Genomic DNA, 23,057 nt, shown 5'->3' with positions numbered 1-23,057 from the left:
TCACCTAACCTGCACATCTTTGGATTGTGGGAGGAAACCAGAGCACCTGGAAGAACCCACGCAGATACAGGGAGAATGTGCAAACTCCACACAGACAGTAGCCAGAGGCTGGAATTGAACCCGGATTCCTAGCGCTGTGAGGCAACAGTGCTAACCACTGAGCCACCGTGACCCCACATCTAATCCTTGACACTAGCCAGGGGCTGCACCAGCACTGTCATAGTTCAACAGCTTTTGTTGCTGTCTTCATAGAATTCCCACAGTGTGGGAGCAGGTCATTTAGCTCATCATGTCCAGACCTATCCTCTGAAGAACAGATTGAAGACAGTTGTCTGCAAGCTATGACCCTCTCAACACACTAGTCTACACTACCATCTCAGCCCAATAACACACACAGACTAAGGGTTCCAATTGATTTTCATCTGCTTTTCTGTACTTTCCTGAAGGGTAAAACATAGCTTGTCTTTTAACTCAAGTCCCCAGTCAGGATATATAACCTAGACGAGATGTTTTCCTGCTGAGAGGACATAATTAGATTGCTTTTCATCTCTTCCTTTTGAAGTTTTGCGCTTTAAAACTTACATGGCACTCTACAAGGTCCAACATTTCAATTGATCACACAGGGCAATTTTCAGCAGTCAGTAAATTCCAATCTGAGAAGTTATCTGAAAGACTTGGCTTGCAATCTTTGTTTTTAAAAAGACCTGTTTTGTTCAATATGTCTGTAAATAATTCAGTATTCTGATCTGCCATCATGACACAGTCCAATCTTATGACCAGCCACTCATCTTTGTGAAATTATCTCCTTTTTATTTTAGATTGATACTTGCTTTAATTTTCTAAATTAGTCACAGATGGTGCACTCTTCCCTTGGAGTATTTCTGTCTAAATGTTGTTACGAGACAGGGTAAATGCCGCTGCTAATTTAAACCCGACACACAGAGAAGCTCACCTGGTGCCCTAATGTGTTAAACTTCAAGAGGCAAAGGACTATTCCAGAGGTCACTATTTAAAGTAAAACTTAACAATTTTATTCTTTAAGTCTAAATGAGAACATTAGACAACTATTTACAAGTCCTTTCCCTTAAAACTATTTTTTACCTCCCACTCAATAATACTGGTCTGATAAAAAAAACCCTGATTAAGATTTACAAAAAAAATCATGTTTCAAAACCAGTCGACTTTGTTGATTCGCCTTTGTAGATTTTTCGCTCTATTTTCCTGGGTTATCTCTTTGGTTTTCAGTGGCACAACTTTTCTTATGGACAGGTATCTTTCTGAGAGCTATTTGGCTAGTAATCTATACTTGTTGGTGTTCTTGGCAGTTCTCCCCCTAACTGTTCAAAATGTCCAGTTTTATACCCCAAAACATTGGGTCATTTCATTGGTTTGATGTCATCAAAACACTAAATTCAAATTTGATTGAATTTTGGTATCTGGGCCATAATTTAAACTGTTTAGCTGAATTTGAATTTGGTTTTGTTCCATGGAAATACAACTCCAGCTATTTGTTTCAACCAAGTGTTACATTTTTAAATTGTTCAGCACACTCTGTGCTTTCAGTCAGTCCTTGCTCGTTTCCTCTCTCTTAAAGGTACAGTACATACCTCCACTTTCAAAACACTTCCCTTCTTAAGGAAAAACGAACCATCATAATGAAAATTTGGCTTCATTTTTTTCTCTATTCCTTTACCACATTATCATGACATACATACGACTTTAATCTAAGTTCATATTAACTTCTTCCCACATATATATAACATCGAATAGATACCAATCTCATCTATACTTTATCAGTTAAATCCATCATAACGCATCTCCGATTACCTTCTTACACCCTGCAGCATGTACAATTTGTAAATTAGAAGTCTGTAACATAAGACTCCAATGAAATAGTCTCATATTCTTGTCTTTAAAACATTCCAAGAACGTAAGAGGATTGTGATGCGTGTACACAAACGTCTCCAACACATTGTTTGTGTCTTACACATTAAAATGTTGGAAGGCCAGTACCAAACTCAACAGTTCTCTTTTGATCATGGAGTATTTCCTGTGGTGGATGTTGAGTTTATTCGAAAAGTAGTCAACTGGCAATTCAATCCCATCCTCATCTTCCTGTAGCAGTATAGCTGCAACTCCTATGTCACTAGCATCAATGGCAACTTAGAAAGATTTTGAAAAGTTTGGTGTAACTAAAGCTAGTGTGGTGGTTAATATTGCTTTTAAATGGTTGAATGCCTCCTGGCGTTGTTCTGTCCCCCGAAACTTTGTGTTCTCCTTCAGCAAATTGATTAACGGTCGCACTATATTGCTGAAGTTCGGAACAAATAGAATCCGCTTATGCCAAGAATCGAAGCATCTCTTTCTTTGAGGTTGGTTGTGGAAATTCCTCAACGGCTTTCATCTTTGCATTCCATGGGGTCGATCTTCCATGACCGATGTTATGTTCCAAGAACATTACCTCTGCTTTTGCGAATTCAGTTTTGTTTAAGTTTATTACCAGCTTTGCTTCTAGTAGTCATTCAAATAGCTCTGCCAACTGGACCATGTGATCTTTCCAAGACTTACTAAAGATCACTACATCGTTCAAATAGACTGCACAGTTTGTTAACCCAGCCACAACTCTGTTCATGAGTCTTTGGAATGTGACAGGTGCATTCTTCATTCCAAAGGGCATCACTTTGAATTGATATAGCCCATTTGAGGTTACAAACACAGAAGTTTCTTTCACCATCTCTGATAAAGGTACCTGTCAGTAACCACGAAATAAGTCCAACTTGGTGTTGTAACTGGCTTGTCCAACTTTTTCAATCAGTCCTCCAATCTTATATTTAATATGAGTTCGATTTTGTAATGGCTTTGACCTTCCGATATTCCACGCAAAATCATCGAGTCCTATCCGGTTTAGAAACTAAGACAATTGGCGAACTCCACTCGCTCTGGCTCGGTTTGATGATATCCATCATAACAATGGAAACTATATTTTTTTCTGAAGTATCTCCTTAACAATCTGTTATGCTATCTCCATCAACCTAATTTCACAGATCTTTTTAGCCAGGCCGTCATAACTGTCCTTGTTAAATTTAAAACAATCCACTTGTCTCACTCAAAGTGCAGTGGTTAGCACTGCTGCCTCACAGCACCAGGCACCCAAGTTTAATTCCAGCCTGAGGTGACAGTCTGTGTGGATTTTGCACATTCTCCCTGTGTCTGCATGGGTTTCCTCCGGGTGCTCTGGTTTCCTCCCATGGTCCAGAGATGTGCAGGCTAGGTGAATTGGCCATGCTAAGTTGCCCATAGTGTTAGGTGCATTAGTCAGAAGGAAACGGGTCTGGGTGGGTCACTCTTTGGAGGGTCGGTATGAACTTGTTGGGGCCAAATGGCCTGTTTCCACACTGTAGGTAATCTAATGAATATCGAATAAAACAAATCAATTAATGACTGTGAAATTTAGTTGTATTATGATCTCTGCTACCTTGGAGTGTCTTTGCTATGAGGTTGTTAATCAACTCAACATCGCTTTAGTGGCTTCAGGTGAGGAAGGAGGTTCGGGGAGGCGGCAGGAAATGTGGTGTGGATCCGGCTGTTCCTTGTGGCTGTATTGGCAGTGGCTGAAGACAAGGTGAGTCTGGGCCCAGGATTCCAATGACCTGTGTTTTCCTTGAGGCTTCTGCAGCATCTTCCTGGCAGCATGGCTGGTCTGATCTGGCCTGGGATTCCTTAAGTGGCTTCTGCAGCCAACTGCGAGTCCTTACAGCAGCTTCAGTCAGTCTGTGACACCTTTCTTTCGGTACCGTGGTGGGTCCGGCCTGGGATTCCAGCTAGGGTTTGTTTGTGTTTGTATGTAGATGTTGGGTCCTTGAGCCCAGAGCCATGAAATGGACTAAATCAACTTTATCTTAAATTCTCTTTTTGAATTTATTTTTTTCCCTTTACTAAATTGTCATTAAAGGACAAAATATTACATGGATTGACTGCCTGCAGATCGAGTATTTTTTTGAGCAAAGTAGAATGGATCTGCAAATATAATTCCGCAAAGTGGCCAAATTGGCTGATAGCCAAGTTTGGTATCCATGAGGATGGCTTCAACCGGGAACTTGGGTTCATGTCACACGACAGGAGACCCTGTAGTGTACACTATACACTCTCTCACTCACACTCACATACATGCTCTCTCTCATACACACACACATACACCCTCTCACAGGCCTATACTCCATCGCATTCACACACACACTTTACCAACCTTGCACACACACACAACCACACATTCTCTCACAATCACTCACACACACACACACACACACACATCTCTCTCTCCCTCTCTATCTCTCTCTCTCTCTCTCTCTCTCACATGCACGTGCACACACATATAAGTCTATGGATTGAATTTGTATTTGCAGACACATTTTATTTTGCTCAAAAAGTGCACAACCTGCAAGCAGTCAATACAGACAGTCAATCCATATAACATTTTGTAAATTCCACTTTGGAAATAGAACCAGTCTGACTCAAGATTGGGATACAGACAGACTCTAACCTCGCATTGTCTAAGTTGAGATGTCACTTTTTTCTTCATAAAACCTTAAGTTATCTTGAGAATGTGACTTAAAAGAAGCTCTGGGATTCACATATTAATGAACCGAAACCTGCAACCTATTTTAAAAGATGACAGACTTAACAACAATCTGAGTTTATTCAATATATCATTTCAGTTGCATGACATTGTAATCTTTTGATATAAATTCAGTGTCTTATCTTCTTGTGTACTCCATCCTGTATCATGGTTAGTGTTGGGGATTCTATTAAACACTTTCTTACCTTCTCTTCTTGACCCAGGCTGATTCTGCATCTCCCAAACTAAGGTCATTTCTCTCTGTTTAACAATGCCATCCTCAATTAACAGAACAGGCCTTCCACTTTGATCTAACTTCCTAACTTTAAAGGTTGTGTATTTTTGAATATGCAGGTTCCAGACTTTGCCATCTTGTAGCCATGTATCAGGACAGCTATCAGAGCATAAATATTTATTTTTATTTACACTGTTAATTCATATGTTTTATTAACTCAAACACAGAGCCTTTAGTTCTGTTTCTATTATTCTACTGTTGCACTCTTAGACTTGCAAAACAATGTCTCTTCCTGATCATCATTTACCTCATTTCTGCTTTGCTGTCTTGCCCTATCTTCTCTATTTAATTTATAAAATCTTCCCAGACTAGATCCCCTCACATGGACAATTTAGTTTAGTGTAATCTCAATGCCTTCCTTATATGATTTGTCAATACACTGGTCTCAGTCATCATTGTTATTGGCAGTCACTTGCTAATGGATGCCATTGTCCACCTAGGAAATTCTGTATCACTGGCCATGGGTTCAGTAGGTGATGAGCCCAATTCTCGAGCTGTATCTCCATTCACATAGTGGGCAGGAGTTTCCGGGAACCGGAATTGGTCCGTGTCCTCGAGATCATTGACATTCCTTTCTCCCATTCCTTTTCCTCTTGTCAATGGGTTTTGTCAAAGAACTTTACCCTTTCATGCAGGACCTTCCTTCAAGTTGGTTTCTTCCGAGCAATAGTCTCCCACATATTGGGAGAAAGTGAGGACTGCAGATGCTGGAGATCAGAGTCAAGAGTGTGATGCTGGAAAAGCACAGCAGGTCAGGCAACATCCGAGGAGAAGGAGAATTGACATTTCAGGCATAAATCCTTCATCAGGGTTAGTCTGCTGTGCTTTTCCAGCACCACATTTTCTCCCACGCATTGACAAATATATTGTATTTCTTGCGAGAAGCCTTTAGGGAGTCTTTCAAACACTTCCCTTGTCCTTATCTTATTTGAGTGCCTTCCTTGATCTGGGGCAAAGATGATTCGCTTTGGTAATCAGAACTCAGACATCCCAAGTACCAAATTCAGACATCTGGTCTAGCGGAGTTGGTTTCGGATGATCATGGTCTTGATGCTGGTGCTATTTGCAGCTTTAAGGATGCTGATGTTAGCATGCCTATCCACCAAGCTGATGCAGAGAATCCATCTCAAACTGCATTGATGGTACTTTTCAAGGTGGCATCTATCTCTAGTCCATCCAAATTGTGGTCTTCTGCTTTGCCTCAGTCCTGGTACCGAAACACATTTCTCCCAAACTAATCAATCAGCCACACATTCATCTCTCTAAGTTTACTTGTCCTATCCTAATTTTCTTATGGCTTAAACAATAACACAGAATTTGTTATCCTTGAAGTTCTGCTTTAATTAATTTAACCGCTTTTGCTCAAAACCCCTCAGCAAAACATCTTTCCTATTTCTACTGATGTTGTTAGTAATTATGTTCACCACAACCATTGGATTCTGCCCCTCCCATTACAGAACCTGGTGGATGTCACAAATCTTAGCACCAGCAGATGACACAGATGTCTGGACTCCCATTCTCAGCTTCTCAGAACCATATCTATTCTCCGAATATGTTATTGCCTATTAGTAGTACATTCCTTTAGTTTTCTTCTCTTGAGTGACTCCTTGTAACAGGGTGCAATAGTCACTTTGCTCACTCATTCTCATGCTTTGATCTATACAGTCTGCACAAATGTCTAACCTGTTAGGCAACAGCAAAAAAATGAGGCTCCTTCATTCTGACCTTCTCAAACCCCTGGCCTTCTTTCCTTGTTGTAAACTCCTCCTGTCCCTGACCATTGGTCAAATCAGAAGACCTCATCCTAAGGGGTATGAACTCCTCCTGGAATAAAGTATTAAGATTACGTATGCTCCAGCCTTCATTTGTTGCAGTATCTACATATGGTCAGTGGTCTACAGATCACTGACTTTGAGCTGAAGCTCACTGTAGATGTGTTTGATTCAGAGCTCCCACATCCTATAATTGCAGTACATCATCTGTCCTGCCTTTTTACTAAGTATTAGCTTCTACCTCAACCACAGACATGGCTCCGACTTTAACTTCCTACTCTTGCCGTTTCTCAAGTCTGTCCCACTCTTGCTGATTTTCAAGTCTGCTCATTCTCAAGGGTTTCTCAAGACTCCTGTTCTCAAGTTTCCTCTGTTCTCGCTGTGTCTCAAGTCTGCCTCACTTTTGCTTTGTCTCAAGTCCCACCTAATCTTGTGCTGCATACTACTGTCCCTTGCAGAGACTCTGAAACTCATCCAGATTTCTTTGCACAACCTCGCTACATCAGTTCACCCTGAGGTGCTCCCTTCCTTTCCCTAGGAGCCAGGCAGAGATTTGTTGGGCTGATGGTTCCTGTTTTTGCACTAGTTATATTCTAAATTTCCTTGCTTAGTCCCTTTTACTTTCTCGTTTAGGGTCCTTTTGTAGTGCCTGTCTGGCCTGGGCATTTTGGGATTCCAACAATTTGTTTGGCAGCTAGGTCATTCCCAAGAAGGGAATTACATTCCACCTACCAGGGTTTGGCAACCATTCTTATGATTAAAGACCTTGAGGCTAAACCTCACTGTACCTAAACTTGGTGGAGGGGAACAGACATGTGCCATTCCACTATTTCCTGATTTGGGTCTGCAGACCTCACTTTCTCCTCTAGCTTTCAGAGCAGAGTCAGGGGAAGGATGAGAACCATCTCTGACTTTAGAGATTTGGTAGTCCCAGAGGCTCTGGGTAAAGCAGAAGAAATAATATTTCCTTATTCATCGTAGCAAAACCCTTCAAAATTTATGAAACATCCCCCCCTATGCTCCAGTGGTTTGAATAGCTCTCCTTATCACAATGGCTTCCATCATTCCTAGTGAAGTATTTCAAGGCTAAGCAACAAAGGGGCAGCAGAGACAGGAGGAGTTGATAACTGAAGATCCAGCCATTGTTGATCAAAGGATTTTCACACTAGTATATATTATTATGATGTGGTAATGTACCTATTCCAACTTGTACACAGTAGCTTTTGGCTGTGGCATGCAGGGATCATGTTTCAGGATAGTTAAAGGAAGCATAGTCCAAGGGAATAGAACTCAGAGTACACAGTGGAAGACCATGGTGACAGTGTCTCTCAGGGGTGTGAAACTTTGGTTTCATCCCTCTCATCCAAGCCTCCTCTGATGACAACATCTAAGAGAAACAAGACCAGGTTAATCTGACAAAGACTAGATAATTACAGCTGTAAACTAGTCTTTCAACAGCTTCTCTGGGAAGAGGGCACCTCATTTTCAAAGTCAGGAATGTCACAGACATACAAACAGGACACCACATAGCATACAGGAGATAAAAGTTGCAGACACAAGGGTTATAAGACCATAAGACATGGAGCAGAAATTAAGCCATTTGGCCCATCAACTCTGTTCTGCCAGTCAGTCATGGCTGATAAATATATATATACAGTGGTGATAATGAAAAAGAAATCTTTTTGTTCTGAGCATCAGTACTGTTGGAACTCATATATTGCTTGAACAGCTCTTGAACTGATGTTGCAGACTTCATTTTTATTGCATGAGAATGAATGGAATAATGTTTCCCTGAGAGCTATTGGACTTTAATGAAATGGGAAAGCATTGTAAGCCACTACAATGGGGCATCCACTAAATTAAGCTTTCTGTTGCTGGAGGCAGTCTCAAATGAATTGCTGAATTATTTCTCCTGCTTCGGGTGAAAGGTAAAAGCATTGCATCAGTACATGTCACTGAGCTGTGTCAGTGTACTCTGGGAAATTAGACACCACCATTTGGACTGTGTGTAATTTAGTTCACATTACATTGCAATCATTAAAATAATGCATGCAAGACTAGGTTTACTGAAGATGATAAAGCCTTCAGTAACAAAGTTCCTTGAGGTATTAAAAGATGAAAAAGACAATTTGATAAATAAATGTTTACATATAAATAATTATATTATTTAATGGTACAGTTTGTTTCATCCCTTATTTTGTGCCGAGACATTGAAGTGCCTGGGGAAAACGATGCATGGAATCTTTTTAGGAAGTATTTTGAGTGATATTTGGCTCAGTAGTTAGCACTGCACCCTAACAGCACCAGGGACCCGGGTTCAATTCCACCCTCAGGTGATTGTCTGTGTAGAGTTTGCACATTCTCCCCATGCCTGCATGGGTTTGCTCCAGGTGCTCTGGTTTCCTTCCACAGTGCAAAAATGTGCAGGTTAAGTGGATTGGCCATGGGAAATGCAGGGTTTCAGCTATATAGAAAGGGGATGGGATGCTCTTTGGAGGGTCAGTATGAATTTGATGGGCTGAATGGACTATTTCTAGGGATTCTATAATTTATAAAAAATGCTACTACAATGCAAGCCAATGGCAAGGCAGTGAATCATTTGATGACCAGTAGTTACATCATCAATGTTCATATTAGAATTTTTTGAAGATTGTGTCATTGCATTGGGTAGCACAATTGCTCAGCGGTTAGAACTGCTGCCTCACAGCACCTGGGAACTGTGTTCATTTCTATCCTCAGGGGACTGTGTGGAGTTTGTACATTCTCCCCACGTCTGAGTGGGTTTCCTCTGGGTGCTCCAGTTTTCTCCCACAGTCTAGAGATTTGCAGGTTAGGTTAGGTGGATTGGCCATACTAAATTACCCATTGTGTCCAGGGATGTGTAGGTTTGGTGGATTAGCCATGGAAAATTGTGAGGTTATGGGTATGGGTGGATCTAGGTGGGATGTTCTTTGGAGGGTCAGTGCAGATGCGGTGGGGCTGAATGGCCTCTTTCTGCATTTTCGGGACTCTATGATTCTATGAAATAGAAGAGATGAACAAGGATGTGACAAAAAGCTGACAAGTGCTAATTTGTAGGCAAAAAGATATATGTTGCATAAAAAGATAGAAGTGGAGATGGTGAGGTAAGCCAAGGATTTTAAACGGAGGTGTTTTTTGTTAAATTAATGCTAGTTTTGATGAAAGGCCAATAATTCGAAAGGTTAACTCTATTTCTCTCTCCACAGATACTGCTTTACTGGCTGCGTATTTCAAGGTATCTGCTATGTCAACAACTTTTTGGGCTTGTAGAAAATTGATGTTGTTATTGAATTCTGAAAGCAAGTTCATGTTCTTCTGATAATTAAGTAGAAAATCTTGTCTTAGGCTCAATTGTGTAGCAGTAGTATAACAAAACATTTATTTAAGTATTTTGTAAACACATTTGCAGCAAACTGTTCATTTAAGGTCTTGATATCTTTGAATAAGTGAAAATAAAGTGATTGCAAGACAAATTGTAACTTCTCCCTACAACCCTGAAGCATAATCTGCTATTTGCACAAAAGAAGAAAATATCAATTGAAAATCCATCTGCCGATCCAATGAAGAAGTTTAACAAAATATTTATTCCAGCAGAGTCTGCACAAAAGCCTGTAGAATTGCTGTGTCTGGGTCTCATATCTTACAATAAAAAAACTGTGGAAATGTTGAGGAAATGAGCATTAATAAGGGTGGCATGTAGGCAGAGGGATAGGTAACATTAGGGAGGCTGCAGAACAATTGGGACAGGTTAGGAGAGTGGACAAAGAAGTGGCAGATGGAGTACAATGTGGGGAAGTGTGAGGTCATACATTTGGTAGGAAGAATAAAGGCACGGACTATTTTCTAAATGGGGAGAATATTCAGAAATCTGAAGTGCAAAGAGACTTGGGGGTTCTAGTCCAGGATTGTTTCAAGGTAAACTTGCAGGTTAAGCAGGTAGTTAGGAAGGCAAATGCAATGATGGCATTTATTTTGAGAGGACTTGAATATGAAAACAGAGATGTAATTCTGAGGCTCTACAATGCTCTAATGAAACCACATTTGGGGTATTGTGCACAGTTTTGGGTCCCATATCTCAGGAAGGATGTACTGGCCCAGGAGCATGTTTAGAAAAGGTTCACGAGAATGGTCCCAGGAATGAAACATTTAACAGATGAGGAACATCTGAGGTATATACTCGATGGAGTTTAGAAGGATGAATGGGGAACTAATTGAAACGTACAGGATACTGAATAGTCTAGACAGAGCAGATGTTGGTAATATGTTTCCATTGATAGCAGAGACAAGGGCCCAAGGGCACAGCCTAGGAGTAAAGGGAAGACCTTTTAAAACAGAGATAAGGAGAAACTTCTTCAGTCAGAATGGTGAATCTATGGAATTCACTGCCACAGAAGACTGAGGAGGCCAGATCATTGAGTTAACTTAAGACTGAGATAGCTAGGTTCTTGAGTATTGAGGGGATCAAGGGTTATGGGGAGAAAGTGAGAGAATGGAGTTGAGAAACATATCAGCCATGGTTGAATGACAGAGCAGACTCGATGGGCTGAATGGCCTAACTTCTGCTCCTATGTCTTATGATATTATGGAAATGCATGCTTACATGGATAGGGGGATCCGGTTGGGATGATCTTTGGAGAGTCGGTGTAGATTTGATGGACCGAATGGTCTGCTTCCACACAACAGGGATTCTATGCATCAATAGGCTTTTACAGCACCACTCTAATCTAGAACTGCCATTTCTCTAGTTATCATTATTTGCTAATTATTCACAGATGTATTCATTTATTTGGATTTCATTGTGAACTGGAAAGTATGCACGCTAATCTACGTTACTCCAAGCGTCTACATTCGGTTTAGCATTAAGTATAATTACATCCAGCCTTGAAATTGAAATTCAGAGATTCGAGAGAAAGCTGGATTTTTCTTAGTGGTTTATGTTCCAACTGTCTATTTTTCTTCCAGTCAGCAGCTTTGTTTATCTTTACATTTTGTAAAACGTTTGCGCCATTTGGAAGGATTATAATGAGGTCAGCTAGGTGGACTTCATAGAATATGAGTTTCCTGATTGAGGCTGTTAACCTGGTCCACTCAGGGAGCCCTGGCTGGCAGATATAAGCAGGAGTGTCAGAGGTTCTGTTCACTCTAAGAGATGGCTTTGAGGGAGCTGGATCAGTGTCAAGACTCTCCACATGTAAATAAAGGGTGACGGGCTACTGGTCTCTGTGGAGTTATTTCTTATCTTATTTCTAATAAATAGTCTGTCTAGTTAAGCAATTGCAAAGACAGCTCACCCAAGTGAAGGCACAGCCCGTGGTGTGTTGGACATCACGGAGGAACCATGTGTCCTAGGCAAACATGAAGAACAACTTTGCATGGCTGCAGGACATGTTTCTGGGTGAAGGTGAACCGCCAGATGTCACGCTCCACATTGATACCAGTGCAATGAGGTATTGAACACAGACTTTTGAGTCCTAGGTAGGAGATGAAAAATCAGGAATTCAAAAGCAGTACTCTCAGGATCACTCCCAGTCCCACATACCGCTAAGCAAAAGAGTGAGTTTAATTTGAATTTGTTTGCAACAAAATTTATCATTTAAAGGATGCCTTTCCTCCCTTCCAGCTCCAAATGAACTTTCTTTTTTCAAAAAAAGTATTAATTTAGCCCGGCTTACTTGAATTAACAACAAGTGAGTTTATTAATGACAAAATGAAAGAAGAATTAGTCATGGAACTCATGTACACACAGATTAGAAAAAATATACGAGTCCCAAATAGTAAATGTCTGAAACAAAAATACGGATCAATCTCTGAATTGTTCACAGAGAGCAGACAGTTGAACATTACGGCTGTTGCAGTGGAGGTGATCAGTAGCTTTGATGTTGTTCAGTGAACAGTCAGCTTTATAGTCCTTAAATTTTGCAGATCCCTTAAGAACTCTGTAGTTCTGAGGCCTTTCAACCATGATGGAATTCCAGTTCTCAGGGTTAGACTGAGTCCTCTGTTATCTTTCCTTACCACTAATTTCCAGCATTCAGAGTGAGAGAATTAACATTCCTTTGACTGTGGTCTTTAAAGAATCACTGTACTGTTATTACACAGAAAGAGGCCATTCAGCCTATGCCTGCACAGCTCACACTAACATTATTAGCAAGTGCTAATTTCCCGCCTTTTTCCCATACCCTTCCACATATTTCTATCCAATATAATCTCCCAATGCCCCTCCTGAATGTCTCAGTTGAAACTGCCTCCACCATATTTCCAGGCAACGTGTTCATCACCCTAACTACTTACTGAGTAGATTTCTTTTTCTCACATCACTTTTGTTCCAGTTCACTCAAGATTTTGCAAACCTCAATCAAATCACTTATTAACTTCTTCTCTCCAAGGAGAATAGTTCCAACTGCTTCAGTCTATCCTCATTCCTGGAACAATTTTTGTAAACTGCTTCTGCACTCTGTGCAAAGCATTCACACCTTTCCTATAATGTGGCACCCATACCTGGACACTATACTCCAGCTGAGGTCTAACAAGGATTGTGTTCAAGTTCAGCATCACTGCCTTGCTGTTGTATTCTGTCTTATTTATTGACTGCCACCATCAGAGATACACCCAGGTCTCTCTGTTCCCACATCCCTTGAGAATTGAACTCCCTATGTCCTTTCTACCAAAGTGCACCACCTCAAACTTGAGCCTCATTTGCACTATCTGCCCACTCCAACATCTCAATGTCTTTTTGGAGTTCTACATTGTACTCCTCACAGTTTACAATTTTTTCAAGTTCTGTGTAATCTGCAAACTTTGAGATTTTCCTCCACATTCCAAGATCTAGATCATTAATATATGTCAGGAAAAGCAAGGGCCCAATACTAAACCACTACAACTTTTCCTCCAGTCTGATAAATACCCACTGTTTCCTATCAGTAAGCCAATTTTGTGTCCATGTTGCCACTGTCCTTTTTATACCATGACCTGCAACTTTCTTCCCAAGTCTGTCACGGAGTCTTCGAGTCATACAGGATGGAAACAGACCCTTCGATCCAAACAGTTCATGTCGAACATAATCCTAAACTAAACTAGTCCCAGTTGCCTGGTCCTGGCCCATATCCACCCAGTCTTTCCCATTCATGTACTTTTAAAAATTGTAATTGTACCAACATCCATTACTTCCTCTGGAAGTTCATTCCATATTCTCCTCTCACTTTAAAAGTGTGCCCCCTTGTCTTAAAATCCCCCATCCTAGGAAAAGACAACTACCATTAACTCTATCTATACCTGTCATTATTTTAAAGCCTTTACAAGGTCGCCTCACAACCTCCTACTCTCCAATGAAAAAAAGTCCCAGCCTAACCAACCTTTCTTTATAACTCAAATCTTCCATACCCAGCAACATCCTGGGAAATCTCTTCTGAACTCTCTCCAGCTTAATAGTATCCTTCCCATAACTGGGTGAACAGAACTGGACACTACTCCGGAAGAGGCCTCACCAATGTCCTGTACAACCTCAACATGACTTCCCAACTCCTATACTTAAAGGACTGAGCGATGAAGGTGAGTCCTTTTCAATCACCCTGTGGAAATGTGACTCAAAGCTCAAAGCATTATGTACCTGCACCCCAGGTTCCTCTTCTGTGGCATTGTATGAAATGCATTCTGGAAAATATTATCCATCCTCACAGCACTGTAATACTCAAATCTTGGATGGTATACGTGGCAGTATTCCACCCCGCTAATACATTCAAGTAAAGTTGAAATCCCTGTATTCTTCCAAGAAGAAAACGCAAAATGTGCCTGCAATTTGGGGTATAATCAAACGTTTATGGCTTTCTGTTGAGTGGACTGATTTGGCGGGGGTAGGGGTGGAGGCGTTTGGTGTCATCAGCTTCTCATTATCTTTGTGGTCACAAAAGATCATTATCCAGTCTGTTGGACAGTTCTTTGAAGTGAGTTATTACATTCCATCATTCTCTTCCTCTAACCAAGCGCTTAATTTATATTCACTGCAATATTTAGCCATTTCAAACCTCTTTTAAAAGACTCATCTTTGGAATTCTAGATTAGAGTGGTGCTGGAAAAGCACAGCAGGTCAGGCAGCATTCAAGGAGCAGGACAATCGACGTTTCAGGCAAAAGCCCTTCATCAGGAATGGGCTTTTTGCCCGAAACGTCGATTTTACTGCTCCTCGGATGCTGCCTGACCTGCTGTGCTTTTCCAGCACCACTCTAATCTAGAATCTGGTTTCCAGCATCTGCAGTCATTGTTTTTACCTCATCTTTGGAATTACAAGGTAAAAGTATTTGGGGTTCTGACATTCAGGGTTCCAGCTTTGGTTCTTTACAAGCTCATGTTAAAGGAATGGCAATAATCACAGGTGACTTTAATTTAAATATAAACTGCAAAAATGTAGGTGCCTTGTTGAGGAGTTCTTAGAATGCTTTTGAGATAGCTCTTAGAGTAGCATGTTTTGCAACCAGCTCGAGAGCAGATTTTATTAGACTTGGTATTGTGTAATGTGACTACAGCATGAATGAATGACCTGAGAGTAAAGGCATCTCTAGTTGGTAGTGACCACCATATGATTGAGTTTTATATTCAGTTTGAAAGTGAGAAGACTGGTGCTAACCTCAAACAGATCATTGTTCGTAGCAAGCTGCCTGGCTTTCAGGACAACTCCATACAACCCTGTCATGGTAGGCGCTGCAAGACGTGTCAGAGTGTGGACATGGATACTACCGTTACACATGGGGACACCTCCCACCATGTACGTGGCAGGTACTCATGTGACACAGCCAACATTGTCTATCTTATATGTTGCAGACAAGGATGCCCTGAGGCATGGTACATTGGGGAAACCGAGCAAAGGCTACGGCAACGGATGAATGGGCACCGCACAACAATCAACAGACAGGAGGGTTCCCTCCCAGTTGGGGAACACTACAGTGGTCCAGGACATTCGACCGCGGACCTTTAGGTGACCATCCTCCCAAGGTGGACTTCGGGACAGGCAGCAGAGGAAAGTGGCCGAGCAGAGGCTGATAGCTAAGTTCGGTACCCATAGGGAGGGCCTCAACCGGGACCTTGGGTTCATGTCACATTACAGGTGACCACCATTGCACTATACACACACACAAGCACTCTCACACACACACACATACACACACACACACATGGACACACGTATACACAGGGACACACGTATACACAGACACGCACACAGAGACTCACACACACCCTTACGGACGCACACACTCTCACATGCATCCTCTCACAGACTTAGACCACTCTACACTCATGCACACAGATATACACTCTCTCTCACAGATACTCACAACCCCCCACCCCAGACACACACACACACACTCCTACAGACACACACTCCCACACACATACACCCACTCACAGACTTAAGACACTCTACACTCACATACACACACACGTACACTCTCTCTCACACTCAAACTCCCACCCCAGACAGAGACTGACACACACAAGGACCCACATCCACAGACATACATATATGTTTGTGAGGTGAATTTGCAAAGTTACATTATACTTGCTCAAAAACTGCATGAATTCATGTAAGACTATGTTATCTCACTTTTTAGATTAGAATCAGTCTAAACATTATGGCATAGACAGAGAACACAGAGGCTAACACCTTCGACATATTGTCTGGCTAACACCAAGTGTTACAGTTAACCTGAAAATGTAACTTTTAAAAAACGTTTTGTGATTTACACATGAAAGAAGTGAAACTATCATGGTATTCGAACAGATGAAAGACACAACAAAAAATCAAGCTATTTTTCAATGTATAATTTCAGTTACATCACACAGTAAACTTTTGTTATAAATTCTGTGTCTTACAATTGTGTACTCCACAACCACTTGATGAAGGAGCGTCGCTCCGAAAGATAGTGCTTCCAATTAAACCTGCTGGACTATAACCTGGTGTTGTGTGATTTTTAACTTTGTACACCCAGTCCAACACCAGCATCTCCAAATCATGGGTGCTAAGTTAGCATTTTAAACCTGAATAAGGGCAATTAAGTGGACATGAAAGCTTGGATAGCTGATATAAACTGACATATGAGGATATGGGATAAATAAACAGAAATAGACATCTAAGGGGATATTTCAGAATAAGTGAACTCCTAATACAAAACAAAATCTAAATGTTGGACCAACCATCGGTGGTTAACTAAAATTGTTAACAAAAACATTAAAGAAAATAACATACAACTATTAACCTTGGGCACCTGGGTTCAAATCCCACAAGTCATTGAACTTCAGGAAGCAGAATGGAGGACATGTCTCTGTCTGTAACAATGATGCTGAGGTTAAGGTAGTCGAGAGCTTCAAGTTCCTAGAAGTAGATATCACCAACGATCCATCCATGTCGATATTACAGTCAAGAAAACACATCAATGCCTCTACTTCCTCAGAAGGTTAAGGAAATTCAGCATATCCACAATGACCCACAGAAAGCATCCTATTTAGATGCATCACAGCTTGATCTGGCAACTGCTCTGCCGAACACCGCGAGAATTGCAGAGAGTTGTGAACACAGCCCAGTCCATCATAAAAATCAGCTTTCCTTCCACTGACTCCCTCTACATTTCCCACTACCTTGAGAAAGCTACCAACTTAATCTAGGACCCCTCCCATCCCAATTATATTCTCTTCCAGCCTCTTCCATCTGGCAAATGAAACGTGAGTTTGAAAACACATACCAACAGATTTAAAAACAGCTTCTTCCCCACTATTATCAATGGACCTCTCATATATTAGAATTGATCCTTCTCTGCACCTTCTGTATGACTATATTCTGCATTCTGTTCTATTACCCTGATGTACTTATGTAAGGTATGATTGGTCTGAATAGCATGCAAAACAATAATTTTCATTGTATCTCAGTACGTGTGACAATAATAAATCAAATCAAATCAAATGACAGATGGTGGAATTTGAATTCAATAAAGATCCGGAATTAAGAGTCTAATGATGACCATGAACCCATTGTCAATTGTTGGAAAAGCCCACCTGGTTCACTAATGTCCTTTATGAAAGGAAGCTGCCACCTTTACCTGGCTGGCTCACAACGATGTTGTTGACACTTAACTGCCTTCTGGGCAATTAGGGATGGTCATTAAATGTTGGTCTAGCCAATGACACCAGCATTTCATGAATGAATCAAAATCTATCAAGTCACCTGTTAAATTTCTTCTCTCTAATGAAAACAGCCTCATGTCCCTCAGCCTTTCCTCATAAGACCTTCCCTCTATAACTGGCAACATCCTAGTAAATCGCCTCTGAAACCTTTCCAAAGCTTTCACACCCTTCCTATAATGCGGCGACCAGAGTTTTGTACAGCTGCAACGTGACCTCATGGCTCCGAAACGCAATCCCTCCATCAATAAAACTAACACACTGTACGTCTTCTTAACAACCCTATCAACCTGGGTGGCAACTTTAAGGGTTCTATGCACATGGACACTGAGATCTCTCTGCTCATCCACACTCCCAGGAATCTTACCATTATCCTTGTATGGCAAGGGAATCAAAGGTTCCTAAGGAGTAGATGAGAATGTGGAATTTGAAACAGAAAAAGATCAGCAATGATTTTACTGAATGGCAGGGCAGGCTTGAGAGTCCAAATGGACTTTGTCAGCTTATATTTCATATGGATTCTTCAGGGTTTTGAAGAATGAAGGGTGATCTCACTGAAAGTTACAAAATTCTGTCAGGGCCTGACAAAGTGAATATATTATAATATGTTTTCCCTGGTGTGGTGAGTCTAAAACCCAGGGACATAAACTCAAAAGAAGAGATAGGAAATTAGGAGTTAGATAAATACAAACGTTTTCCTTCAGAAAGTGATGAAATCCGCTGCTCCAGAGGACAGTGGAAGTTCAAGACAGAAATTTACAGATCTCTAGATATTCAAAGCATTACAAGATAGCACCATATGGAAATTATGTGGGAAAATGGTGTTGAGGTAGATGATTTTAGCCATGATCTAATTGAATAGTGGATCAGGCTTGATGGGCTGAATGGCCTACTCCTGTTCCTTGTGTTTCTATATCTTCTGCTTTGTAGTGTCTGTAATAGTTAAAACCTTGTATCTTTAAAGTGATACACCCCTTCACTACATCACAATGAAACAAAATATGTCTGTGAAACATGTTCAGATATTAACACAGATGACCAAAAGCTTTTAAGGAGTGTAATGCAGGAGGGAATGGTAGGGAGGTGGAGGGAAGGAATGTCAGAACTAGGGGTTTAGGGTCACCATTAGTTGAGCAATTAAAATTGAAGATTCTCAGTAGACAAAAGGGTATTTCAAAGGCTTGGGGGTTGGAGGAGATTACAGAGACAGGGTGGGACAGACACATGTAACACCATGAAGGTATTTTTAAAAAACGGCTTAAAATTGAGGTGTAGTTTACACACGAGACAAGTGTTTAATGACAAGACTTCATTTGGAGTAAGTATCTAATCTCCGATGATGTGTTGACATTTACAGAAATAGCATCAGGCACTCTGAGGCGAATACAATCTCCTGCTACTTTAACTCTTTCTAAACTAGCATTTTGTGTTAAAAGTGTAGCTTTGCCTTTTGAGACAAGCTCATGGTTCAGCAACAATTACTGCTTCTTTACTCATCACATAACATACTTAAAGTATGACTGCATTCTTGCAAACTGATTGCAATGCTGAAAGTATTTCTTTCCCCTGATCGAGTATAGGTGACCCAGCATCTTGTGATAACTCTCTAGTATGCGATTTCTCTGAGCAAAACAGCTACTCAATGGGACAGTAGAGGCTGTCACTGAATGACCAGTGCCATATGGGAAGACACAACCTCTATGACAATCTCTCACACTGGCCATGGCAGAATGGTTCATAGATCCTTGAAGGTGGAGTTACAGGTAGACAGGATAGTGATTAAGGCATTTGGCATGCTTGCCTTTACTGGTCACTGTGGGGAAAGTGACGACTGCAGATGCTGGAGATCAGAGTTTAGAATGTGTTGCTGGAAAAGCACAGCAGGTCAGGCAGCATCTGAGGAGCAGGAAAATCGATGTTTTGGGCCGAAGCCCTTCATCACGAATCCTGATGAAGGGCTCCGGCCTGAAATGTCGATTTTCCAGCTCCTCGGATGCTGCCTGACCTGCTGTGTTTTTCCAGCAACACATTCTCAACTTTATTGGTCACTGCATACAGTATAGGAGTTGGGATATCATGTTGCAGTTGTAAAGACATTCATAGAGGCTACTTTTGGAATACTGTGTTCCGTTGTGGTCTCCCTGTTAAACTTGAAAGGGTGCAGAAAAGATTTACATGAATTTTGCCTGGGTTGAAAGGTTTGAGCTAAAGGGAGAGGCTGACTAGGCTGGGACTATTTTCCCTGGAGCATCAGAGGCTGGGGGGTGACCTCATAAAAGATTATAAAATCATGAGGGACATGGATAGGGTGAATGGCCAAGATCTTTTCCCCAGGGTAGGGGAATCCAACATTAGAGGCCATAGGTTTGAGGTAAGAGCTGCATGATTTAAAAGGGACCTAAGGGGCAACTTTTTCATACAGAGAATGCTGCGTGTATGGAATGAGCTGCCAGAGGAAGTGGTGGAGCCTGGTACAATTACAATATTTAAAAGGCGACTGGATGGGTACATGAATAAGAAGAGTACAGAGGGATATGGGCCAAATGGTGGCAAATAGGACAAGATTAATTTAGAATATCTGGTCGGCATTGACAAGTTGGACCAAAGGGTTTGTTTCCATGTTGTACAGTTCAATAAATCTATGACAGAGTGACCCATAATGGTTTGAGGGACCACCTACCCCTGATTTTGCACTGCTTTCTCAGTCAGGAGAACATCAAGAATTTCTTCCATGGGAGTGACATTCAAGTTTGGCTTCAAAGTATGTTATAATGCACTCATTCATTTGCCAATACACCAACATCTCAGGCAAATTGGAAGATACATAACCTAAAGTCAATATAAACATTCAGAACCCAAACAAAGTGTTAAAGTCATTCTGTATAATTATTCTGCAAGCACAAAATGTAAGTTTCAACTAATTCATGCACATCAGGCACAGCATGGTTAGGAATCTGCAATTGAGATGCTTTTCAGTTTTTAATGCCAGTAAAATCTATCTTATGCCAATAAAATCCATTTCATGAAGCAAAAAACGCGATTGGATCTCACTGAGTAAAAAAAGTTCAAGTATGCTCAAAAGATTATAATTATACATAAGAAGAGTTGCTTTTATTTCCTGCTCCATTTAAAACTGTTATGACAAATATCCTGCAACGTGTCAACCCACCTTGTACACTTGGGGAAAACTGATACTGGAGAATTGAGGATTGGGTTAAAAAACATCAGCATGTATAACTTCAACAAATCTTAAGAAATTTATTGAATATTAGAAAAATAGACATCATAGCTGCATGCTGAGCTGAGAAATAGTGAAGGCCATTGTTCTTCCCAAGCGTGTCTTCATAGCACAAGCACTGAAACAAAGTTAAAAGTCACACAACACCAGGTTATAGTCCAACAGGTTTATTTGGAAACATTAGCTTTCGAAGCACTGCTCCTTCATCAGGTGGTTGTGGATTATGGATGAGTTGGACTGATAAAGGAGCTTCATCTATCTGTGCAGAATGAGTTTTGAAGAGACTGTCACCATTATTTTTGGAGACCAACATCTCTTTGTTTCTAGAATCAATCCATCTATTCTTGAACCAACAAATTGTTCTCAACTTTAGAGGTTGGGTGTTTTTTCTGACCACTTAGATGATGTATTCTATCTAAAATGTTGTTTCTTAATAACTTTAATAAAATTACTGGAAGTCACTAAGGAATTCTTGCATTTTGGGTAATCTGCGATTCCTAAATCTAAATCCAGTCGTATAGATATGTGGACAAATGTGAAAGAGCAAATTGATTCAGACATTCAAAAGAACAATATATTTTCACATCTTCACCACATTAAAGACCCACAAGTCAGTGACAACCTGAAGTAAAGTTCAGTACAACTTTATAACTGACAAAAAGAAACCAGCCTGACAACTATATAGAAGGCTTACAGCTGATCAGACTGTTGTATACAGCTGCTGGCAAAACTACAGAATGTTTCAGTGGATTACTCAGAGAATTAGGTTGGAGTATTGTCAAAAGTGAAGCTCTTCGAGCACCAATGATTATTTCTGCTAGATCAGCCATATATAATGAGGCAGGCACAATAAAGATAGTGCATTCTCAACTAGGTCATGGGAAATACTCTAATTACTGAAGTCAGATGAGCTTAGAGTCATACAGCACAGAAACTGACCCACCAGTCCAACTCATCCACGCTGACCAGGTTTCCGAAACTGAAGTAATTCCATTTGCATACTTTTGGCCCATATCCCTCAAAATCTTTCCCATCCATGTACCTGTCCAAATGTCTTTTAAATGCTGTAATTGTACCTGCCTCTACCACTTCCTCGGGCAGCTCATTCCATACATGCACCACCCGCTGTGTGGAAAGGTTGCCTATTGGGTCCCTTTTTAATATTTCCCCTCTCACCTCAAACCTATTCCCCTCGAGCTTTGGACTCCCCTACCCTGGGAAAAAGGCCTTTGCTATTGTTGTGAAGTTGGGTAGAGTAATTGTAGAATGAGAGACAGGAAGTTAGAATTTGGTGTTTGTAAAATTGTAAAATGCTAGAGTTTCATGATTCCTTTAAAAGATGGTGTTTTTTTCTGCGTTTAGAGATTTTAAAATGTAAGCCTGTGAGCAGCAGCTTGAGTTTGCCAGTACATAGAGAGCCTGAACTGAAACATTTGTACCAAAAGGCCATACACCCGCATGGGCCCCAGCTAAGCCTGCCTCTTCGTAGGATATGTGGAACAATCCATCTTCCGCAGCTATACTGGCACCACCCCCCACCTTTTCCTCCGCTACATCGATGACTGTATCGGCGCTGCCTTGTGCTCCCACGAGGAGGTTGAACAGTTCATCCACTTTACTAACACCTTCCACCCCGACCTCAAGTTTACCTGGACCGTCTCAGACTCCCCCGTCCCCTTCCTAGACCTCTCCATTTCTATCTCAGGCGACCGAATCACACGGACATTTACTATAAACCGACCGACTCCCACAGCTACCTAGACTACACCTCCTCTCACCCTGCCCCCTGTAAAAACACCATCCCATATTCCCAATTCCTTCGTTTCCACCGCATCTGCTCCCAGGAGGACCAGTTCCAATACCGAACAACCCAGATGGCCTCCTTCTTCAAAGACCGCAATTTCCCCCCAGACGTGATCGACGATACCCTCCACCACATCTCCTCCACTT

At 41.1% G+C, this 23,057-nt stretch overlaps 1 long non-coding RNA gene across 1 annotated transcript in view; it reads left to right on the top strand.

Annotated features, from left to right (window-relative positions):
• LOC122559365 (uncharacterized) overlaps positions 1–16,641 on the top strand; it is a 46,103-nt gene extending 29,462 nt beyond the window's left edge. The window contains exons 2-3 of the long non-coding RNA XR_006314407.2: positions 9,910–9,938; positions 15,518–16,641. This is a non-coding gene — a long non-coding RNA (uncharacterized LOC122559365). The remainder of the gene's footprint in view (positions 1–9,909; positions 9,939–15,517) is intronic.
• Positions 16,642–23,057: the final 6,416 nt, after the last annotated feature.

Source organism: Chiloscyllium plagiosum, unplaced genomic scaffold (genome assembly GCF_037043375.1).
Source record: "Chiloscyllium plagiosum isolate Xiang-an unplaced genomic scaffold, Cpla_swu_hap1 HiC_scaffold_19, whole genome shotgun sequence".
Classification (NCBI taxonomy): Eukaryota; Metazoa; Chordata; class Chondrichthyes; order Orectolobiformes; family Hemiscylliidae; genus Chiloscyllium; species Chiloscyllium plagiosum.
Note: the sequence above shows the minus strand (reverse complement) of the source record. Positions and strands in the feature narration are given on the sequence as shown.